Source organism: Arachis hypogaea, chromosome 11 (assembly GCF_003086295.3).
Source record: "Arachis hypogaea cultivar Tifrunner chromosome 11, arahy.Tifrunner.gnm2.J5K5, whole genome shotgun sequence".
Lineage (NCBI taxonomy): Eukaryota > Viridiplantae > Streptophyta > Magnoliopsida > Fabales > Fabaceae > Arachis > Arachis hypogaea.
In genome coordinates this window covers 108,379,269-108,388,760 of record NC_092046.1, presented here as the reverse complement: position 1 = coordinate 108,388,760, position 9,492 = coordinate 108,379,269, and the positions used below count along the sequence as shown (strand labels likewise).

General features: G+C 39.5%; 1 non-coding gene across 1 annotated transcript; it reads left to right on the top strand.

Moving 5' to 3' along the window:
- Positions 1-428: 428 nt before the first annotated feature.
- LOC112725570 (small nucleolar RNA R71) lies at positions 429-536 on the top strand. Its single transcript, XR_003164670.1, has one exon. It is a non-coding gene; the product is annotated as a small nucleolar RNA R71 (small nucleolar RNA).
- Positions 537-9,492: the final 8,956 nt, after the last annotated feature.

Sequence of the window (9,492 nt, the reverse complement as noted above, 5' to 3'; positions counted from 1 at the left end):
TTTCTCCATGTTGAGTTATAGGTGTTTCCATAAGGTTCACCTAAGTAATTTACCTCTGCTATTGCAGGGTTCTCAGGATCATAAGCTTCTTCTTCAGAAGATGCCTCTTAAGTACTGTTGGATGCAGCTTGCATTCCATGCAGACTCTGAGAAATCATATTGACTTGCTGAGTCAATATTTTATTCTGAGCCAATATGGCATTCAGAGTATCAACCTCAAGAACTCCCTTCTTCATAGGCGTCCCATTACTCACAGAATTCCTTTCAGAAGTGTACATGAACTGGTTATTAGCAACCATATCAATGAGTTCTTGAGCTTCTGCAGGCGTTTTCTTTAGGTGAATGGATCCACCTGCAGAAGTGTCCAGTGACATCTTTGATAGCTCAGATAAACCATCATAGAATATATCCAGGATGGTCCATTCTGAAAGCATGTCAGAAGGACACTTTTTGGTCAACTGTTTGTATCTTTCCCAAGCTTCATAGAGAGATTCACCTTCTTTCTGTCTGAAGGTTTGAACATCAGCTCTAAGCTTGCTCAGCTTTTGAGGAGGAAAGTACTTGGCTAAGAAAGCCGTGACCAGCTTATCCCAAGAGTTCAGGCTGTCTTTGGGTTGAGAATCCAACCATAATCTAGCTCTGTCTCTTACAGCAAAAGGGAAAAGCATGAGCCTGTAGACTTCAGGATCTACTCCATTAGTCTTAACAGTATCACATATCTGCAAGAATTCAGTTAAGAACTGAAAAGGATCTTCAGATGGAAGTCCATGAAACTTGCAGTTCTGCTGCATCAGAGAATCTAATTGAGGTTTCAGCTCAAAATTGTTTGCTCCAATGGCAGGAATGGAGATGCTTCTTCCATGTAAATTGGAATTAGGTGCAGTAAAGTCACCAAGCATCTTCCTTACATTATTATTATTTTCGGCTGCCATCTCCTCTTCCTGTTCGAAAATTTCTGAAAGGTTATCTCTGGATTGTTGTATTTTAGCTTCTCTTAATTTTTTCTTCAGAGTCCTTTCAGGTTCTGGATCTGTTTCCACAAGAATGTTTTGGTCCTTGCTCCTGCTCATATGACAAAGAAGAAGGCACAGAAAAATAATAATAATAATAATAGAGATCCTTTATACCACAGTATAGGGATCCCTTTGTGAGTGGAAGAAAAGAGGGGGAGACAAAGATGTGATGTAAAGGAAGAAACACAACTGTACGAATGGAAGAGATGTGAGATGAGATGTTAGGATATGAATGAATAAATAGAATGAGATGGGGGAGGGATAATTTTCGAAAATTATTTTGAAAAAGAGTTAGTGATTTTTGAATATGGTTTTTGAAAAATGTTAGTAATTTTCGAAATTTTTTGAAATCAAAAATAAAAAATAAAAATAATTAGTTAATTAAAAAGAAATTTTTGAAAAAGGGGGAGATATTTTCGAAAAATGAGAGAGAGAGTTAGTTAGGTGGTTTTGAAAAAGTTAAGAAACAAACAAAAAGTTAGTTAGTTAGTTGAAACAAATTTTTGAAAAGATAAGAGGTTAGGAAGTTAGAAAAGATATTTTGAAAAGATATTTTTGAAAAAGATAAGATAAGAAGATATTTTGAAAAGATATGATTGAAATTAGTTTTTGAAAAAGATTTGATTTTTAAAATCACAATTAATGACTTGATTCATAAGAAATCACAAGATATGATTCTAGAACTTAAAGTTTGAATCTTTCTTAACAAGCAAGTAACAAACTTCAAATTTTTGAATCAAAACATTAATTGATTAGTTATTTTCGAAAATTTTATATAAAAATAAGAAAAAGATTTTTGAAAAATATTTTTGAAATTTTCGAAAATAACTAATAATTTTGAAAAAGATTTGATTTTTGACAAAGATTTTGAAAAAGATAAGATTTTCAAATTGAAAATTTGATTTGACTCATTGGCAACAACTTGATTTTAAAAATTTTTGAAAAAGTCAATCCAAATTTTCGAATTTGATGAGAGAAAAAGGGAAAGATATTTTTTTGATTTTTGAAATTTTTATGAAAAACATGAAAAATATGCAATGCATGAAATTTTTTTGATCAAAACATGTGATGCATGCAAGAATGCTATGAATGTCAAGATGAACACCAAGAACACTTTGAATGTCAAGATGAACATCATAGACACAATTTTGAAAAATTTTTAATGCAAAGAAAACATGCAAGATACCAAACTTAGAATTCTTTAATGCTTATGCACTAAGAATTCAAGAATGCATATGATAAACATGAAAAGACACAAAACAAAAAATCATCAAGATCAAACAAGAAGACTTACCAAGAACAACTTGAAGATCATGAAGAACACTATGAATGCATGATATTTTTGAAAAATGCTAGATGCATATGCAAGTGACACCAAACTTATGATATGACTCAAGACTCAAACAAGAAACAGAAAAATATTTTTGATTTTTATGATTTTCTAATTTTTTTGGATTTTTTTCTTATTTTTCGAAAATTAATTGAAAAAGGAAAATAAGGATTCCAAAATTTTTAATATGAATTCCAGGAATCTTGCTATGTTAGTCTAAAGCTTCAGTCCAGGAATTAGACATGGCTCACTAGCCAGCCAAGCTTTCAATGAAAGCTCCAGTCCAAAACACTAGACATGGCCAATGGCCAGCCAAGCTTCAGCATGTAACACCAGAGTATATTGCTCTTGATAACAAATTGCTGCTCATCATTTAACAAGTATGTAGCTTGCCTCTGATGGTTTGGAAGCCTCAGTCCAAAAGAATTTAGACATGGCTTTACAGCCAGCCAGGCTTCACATGCTCCATGAAACACTAGAATTCATTCTTAAAAATCTTGAATAAAATTTTTGAAAACATTTATTTATTTATTTATTTTTTCGAAAACATATGAGAGATTTTTGAAAATATTTTTGAAAGATTTTTTTTTTTTGAAAACAAAACGAAAAGAAAATTACCTAATCTGAGCAACAAGATGAGCCGTCAGTTGTCCAAACTCAAACAATCCCCGGCAACGGCGCCAAAAACATGGTGCACGAAATTGTGATCTCCAGGCTCGAACAAATCCTGGTAATGGCTCCAAAGCTTGGTGCTCTGATCTTAATTCATGATTGTCACAACTTCGATACAACTAACAAGCAAGTGCACTGGGTCGTCCAAGTAATACCTTACGTGAGTAAGGGTCGAATCCCACGGAGATTGTTGGTATGAAGCAAGCTATGGTCACCTTGTAAATCTCAGTCAGGCAGATATAAAGTGATAATGGTGTTTTCGAATTTAATATAATAAGATAGGGATAGAAATACTTATGTAAATCATTGGTAGGAATTTCAGATAAGCGAATGGAGATGCTTTTCGTTCCTCTGAACCTCTGCTTCTCTGCTATCTTCATCCAATCAGTCTTACTCCTTTCCATGGCTGGCTTTATGTGATACATCACCACTGTCAATGGCTACTTTCGGTCATCTCTCGGGAAAATGATCCAATGCCCTGTCACGGCACGGCTAATCGTCTGGAGGCATCACCCTTGTCAGTGGCTTCATCTTATCCTCTCAGTGAATAATATGCTCACGCACCCTGTCACGGCACGGCTATTCATCTGTCGGTTCTCGATCATGCTGGAATAGGATTTACTATCCTTTTGCGTCTGTCACTAACGCCCTGCAATCGCGAGTTAGGAGCTCCTCACAGTCATTCAATCATTGAATCCTACTCGGAATACCACGGACAAGGTTTAGACTTTCCGGATTCTCTTGAATGCCGCCATCATTCTAGCTTACGCCACGAAGATTCTGGTTAGGAGATCTAAGAGATATTCATTCTAGCTTAATTCATGTAGAACAGAAGTGTTTGTCAGGCACGCGTTCATAGGGGAGAAGGATGATGAGCGTCACACATAATCATCACCTTCATCACGTTCTTGGGTGCGAATGGATATCTTAGAAGCGAAATAAGAAGAATTGAATAGAAAACAGTAGTACTTTGCATTAATCTTTGAGGAACAGCAGAGCTCCACACCTTAATCTATGGAGTGTAGAAACTCTACCGTTAAAAATACATAAGTGAAAGGTCCAGGCATGGCCGAGAGGCCAGCCCCTCTGATCTAAGAACCAGGCGTCCAAAGATGATCCTAAGATCCTAAGATGATCAAAAGATGTCTAATACAATAGTAAAAGGTCCTATTTATAATAAACTAGTCACTAGGGTTTACATGAGTAAGTAATTGATGCATAAATCCACTTCCGGGGCCTACTTGGTGTGTGTTTGGGCTGAGCTTAAGTGTAGCACGTGCAGAGGCCATTTGTGGAGTTGAACGCCAGTTTCTGTGCCAGTTTGGGCGTTCAACTCTGGTTTTGGATCCTTTTCTGGCGCTGGACGCCAGATTTGGGCAGAAGGCTGGCGTTGAACACCAGTTTACATCGTCAATTCTTGGCCAAAGTATAGACTATTATATATTGCTGGAAATCCCTGGATGTCTACTTTCCAACTCAATTGGAAGCGCGCCATTTCGAGTTCTGTAGCTCCAGAAAATCCAGTTTGAGTGCAGGGAGGTCAGAATCCAACAGCATCAGCAGTCCTTCTTCAACCTCTGAATCTGATTTCTGCTCAAGTCCCTCAATTTCAGCCAGAAAATACCTGAAATCACAGAAAAACACACAAACTCATAGTAAAGTCCAGAAATGTGAATTTATCATAAAAACTAATGAAAACATCCCTAAAAGTAACTAGATCCTACTAAAAACATACTAAAAACAATGTCAAAAAGCGTATAAATTATCCGCTCATCACAACACCAAACTTAAATTGTTGCTTGTCCCCAAGCAACTGAAAATCAAATAGGATAAAAAGAAGAGAATATACTATAAATTCCAAACTATCAATGAAACATAGTTTCAATCATATGAGCGGGACTTATAGCTTTTTGCCTCTTGAATAGTTTTGGCATCTCACTTTATCCATTGAGGTTCAGAATGATTGGCATCTATAGGAACTCAGAGTTCGAATAGTGTTATTGACTCTCCTAGTTCAGTATGATGATTCTTGAACACAGCTTCTTTATGAGTCTTGGCCGTGGCCCTAAGCACTTTGTTTTCCAGTATTACCACCGGATACATAAATGCCACAGACACATAATTGGGTGAACCTTTTCAGATTGTGACTCAGCTTTGCTAGAGTCCCCACTTAGAGGTGTCCAGGGTTCTTAAGCACCAAGTTATCCGCTCATCATGGACATAAGTGGAAATGAACAGTCCAGGAGGACTCTGGGGTCATATTCTAACCCCTCTACTGCTTCATATGGGAGTAGCATATGCATACCCTCCATTGGAGTTAGTAGCTTTGAGTTGAATCCTCAGCTCATTATCATGGTGCAGCAAAGTTGCCAGTATTCCGGTCTTCCACAGGAAGAACCTACAGAGTTTCTGGCACAATTTTTACAAATTGCTGACACAGTACATGATAAGGAAATAGATCAGGATGTCTACAGACTATTACTGTTTCCATTTGCTGTAAAAGGTCAAGCTAAGAGGTGGTTAAATAACCAACCCAAGGCCAGCATAAGAACATGGAAACAGCTGACAGAAAAATTCCTGAATCAATATTTCCCTCCAAAAAGGATGACACAGCTAAGGCTGGACATCCAAGGCTTTAAACAAGGGGATAATGAATCTCTTTATGATGCCTGGGAGAGATACAGAGAGATGCTACGAAAATGCCCCTCTGAAATGTTTTCAGAGTGGGTTCAGTTAGACATCTTCTACTATGGGCTTGCAGAAGGAGCTCAGATGTCTTTAGATTACTCAGCTGGTGGATCTATCCATATGAGAAAGACAATTGAAGAAGCTCAAGAGCTCATTGATACAGTTGCCAGGAATCAGCATCTGTATCTAAGCAGCAACCCTTCCATGAATGAAGAGGTTAAAACAGTAACTGCTGAATTCAGTACTGTAAAACAAGCTGCTGAATTCAATCAGCAATTAGATTTTCTAACAAAGCAGCTAGCTGAATTCAAAAACAGGTTACAGGAGACAAGGATAGCTAATATACATATGGAAGAACAGTTTAAGCAAACAAAGCAGCAGCTATCAAAGCAAATAGCAGAAGAATGCCAAGCAGTTCAATTAAGAAGTGGGAAAACATTAAATACCCCACCTCAAGGCATCAAAAATTCAAGAAATGAGCAACCCACCAAAGATTCCCCTGAGGACAGTAAGAGCCCAGGGAAAAATAATTCAGGCACTAAAACGCCAGAAAATAGGTGGAAGGCTGGCGCTGAACGCCCAGACCATGCCCAAAACTGGCGTTCAGCGCCAGAAACAAGGCAAGATTGGCGTTCAACGCCAGAAATGGGCAAGAATCTGGCGTTGAACGCCCAATTGGTGCAAAATCCAGCGTTGAACGCCCAACAGGGGCACATTTCGGGTGTTCAGGCGCCAGGAACAGACAGTGAGTTGGCGTCTAACGTCACTCCAGCTTCTGACTCTGGCACTCAATTGCCAGTGAGGGATCAGACACACACAAGTGCTGATAACAACCCCTCTAAAAAGGCTTCTTTAACCACTAAGGTTGAGGAATATAAAGCCAAGATACCTTATCCTCAAAAACTCCGGAAAGAGGAGCAGGATAAGCAATTTGCTCGCTTTGCATATTATCTGAGGACTCTTGAAATAAAGATTCCATTTGCAGAGGCACTTGAGCAAATACCTTCTTATGCCAAGTTCATGAAAGAGATCTTGAGTCATAAAAAGGAGTGGAGAGAAACAGAAAGAGTTCTCCTCACTGAAGAATGCAGTGCAGTCATTCTGAAAAGCTTTCCTGAAAAGCTTAAAGACCCTGGGAGTTTTCTGATACCATGCATATTAGAAGGTGATTGCACCAAGACAGCTTTATGCAATCTTGGGGCAAGCATCAACCTAATACCTGCATCCACTATCAGGAAGCTTGGCTTAACTGAAGAAGTTAAACCAACCCGGATATGTCTCCAACTTGCTGATGGTTCCACTAAATACCCATCAGGCGTGATTGAGGACATGATTGTCAGAGTTGGGCCATTCGCCTTTCCCACTGACTTTGTTGTGCTGGAAATGGAGGAGCACAAGAGTGCCACTCTCATTCTAGGAAGACCCTTCCTAGCAACTGGACGATCCCTCATTGACGTCCAGCAGGGGGAAATAACCCTGAGAGTCAACGATGACGAGTTCAAGTTGAACGCTGTCAAAGCCATGCAGCATCCAGACACATCAACAGACTGCATGAAAGTTGACCTTATTGACTCTTTGGTAGAAGAGATCAACATGGCTGAGAGTCTCGAATCAGAGTTGGAAAACATCTTTAAAGATGTTCAGCCTGATTTGGAGGATTCAGGGGACATGAAAGAGCCTCTGAACTTTCTTCTGAAAGAGGAAAAACCTCCTAAACCAGAGCTCAAGCCACTGCCACCATCCTTGAAATATGCATTTCTAGGAGAAGGTGACACTTTTCCAGTGATCATAAGCTCTGCTTTAAATTCACAGGAAGAGGAAGCACTTATTCAAGTGCTAAGGACACACAAGACAGCTCTTGGGTGGTCCATAGGTGACCTTAAGGGCATAAGCCCAACTAGATGCATGCACAAAATCCTATTGGAGGATAATGCCAAACCAGTGGTTCAACCACAGAGGCGGCTAAATCCAGCCATGAAGGAAGTGGTGCAGAAAGAGGTCACCAAATTACTAGAGGCTGGGATTATTTATCCCATTTCTGATAGCCCCTGGGTGAGCCCTGTTCAAGTCGTCCCAAAAAAGGGAGGTATGACAGTGATTCATAATGAAAAAAATGAACTGGTTCCTACAAGAACAGTTACAGGGTGGCGCATGTGTATTGACTACAAAAGGCTCAATACAGCCACCAGAAAGGATCATTTTCCTTTACCATTCATAGACCAGATGCTAGAGAGACTAGCAGGTCATGATTATTACTGCTTTTTGGATGGCTACTCAGGCTATAACCAGATTGCAGTAGATCCCCAGGATCAAGAGAAAACAGCATTCACATGTCCATCCGGAGTGTTTGCTTATAGAAGGATGCCCTTTGGGCTATGCAATGCACCTGCAACCTTCCAGAGATGCATGCTCTCTATTTTCTCTGATATGGTGGAAAAATTTCCGGAAGTCTTCATGGATGACTTCTCAGTATATGGAGACTCATTCAGCTCCTGTCTTGATCACCTGAAACTTGTTCTGAAAAGATGCCAAGAAACCAACCTAGTTTTAAACTGGGAAAAGTGTCACTTCATGGTGACTGAAGGAATTGTTCTTGGGCATAAAATCTCAAACAAGGGAATAGAGGTAGATCAAGCAAAAATAGAGGTAATTGAAAAATTACCACCACCTGCCAATGTTAAGGCAATCAGAAGCTTTCTGGGGCATGCAGGATTCTATAGGAGGTTTATAAAGGATTTTTCAAAAATCGCAAAACCCCTAAGCAATCTGCTAGCTGCTGACACGCCATTTGTGTTTGAAACAGCATGCCTACAGGCGTTTGAAATGCTGAAAGCTAAGCTGGTCACAGCACCAGTCATTTCTGCACCAGACTGGACATTGCCATTTGAGTTAATGTGTGATGCCAGTGATCATGCCATTGGTGCAGTACTGGGACAGAGGCATGACAAGCTTCTGCATGTCATTTATTATGCCAGTCGCATTTTAAATGATGCCCAGAAAAATTACACAACCACAGAAAAGGAATTACTTGCAGTGGTTTACGCCATTGACAAGTTCAGATCCTACTTAGTAGGATCAAAGGTGATTGTGTACACTGACCATGCTGCTTTTAAGTATCTACTCACAAAGCAGGATTCAAAACCCAGGCTCATCAGATGGGTATTGCTTCTGCAAGAGTTTGATATAGAAATAAGAGACAGAAAAGGGACAGAGAACCAAGTGGTTGATCATCTGTCCCGGATAGAGCCAGTGAAAGGGACGTCCCTCCCCTTTCTTGAGATCTCTGAGACGTTCCCTGATGAGCATCTATTTGCCATTCAGGAAGCACCATGGTTTGCCGATATTGCAAACTATAAAGCTGCAAGGTTCATACCCAAGGAGTACAATAGAATACAAAAGAAGAAATTAGTTACTGATGCAAAGTACTACTTGTGGGATGAACCTTATCTCTTTAAGAGATGTGCAGACGGAATTATCCGTAGGTGTGTCCCCAGAGAGGAAGCACAGAGAATCCTATGGCATTGCCATGGATCTCAATATGGAGGCCATTTCGGAGGTGAGCGAACAGCCACCAAGGTCCTCCAATGTGGCTTCTATTGGCCCACACTCTATAAAGATTCCCGAGAGTTTGTACGTAATTGTGACAGTTGCCAAAGAGCTGGTAATCTGCCTCATGGTTACGCCATGCCTCAACAAGGAATCTTGGAAATAGAGTTGTTTGATATATGGGGAATTGACTTCATGGGACCTTTCCCACCATCATACTCAAACACTTATATTCTGGTGGCA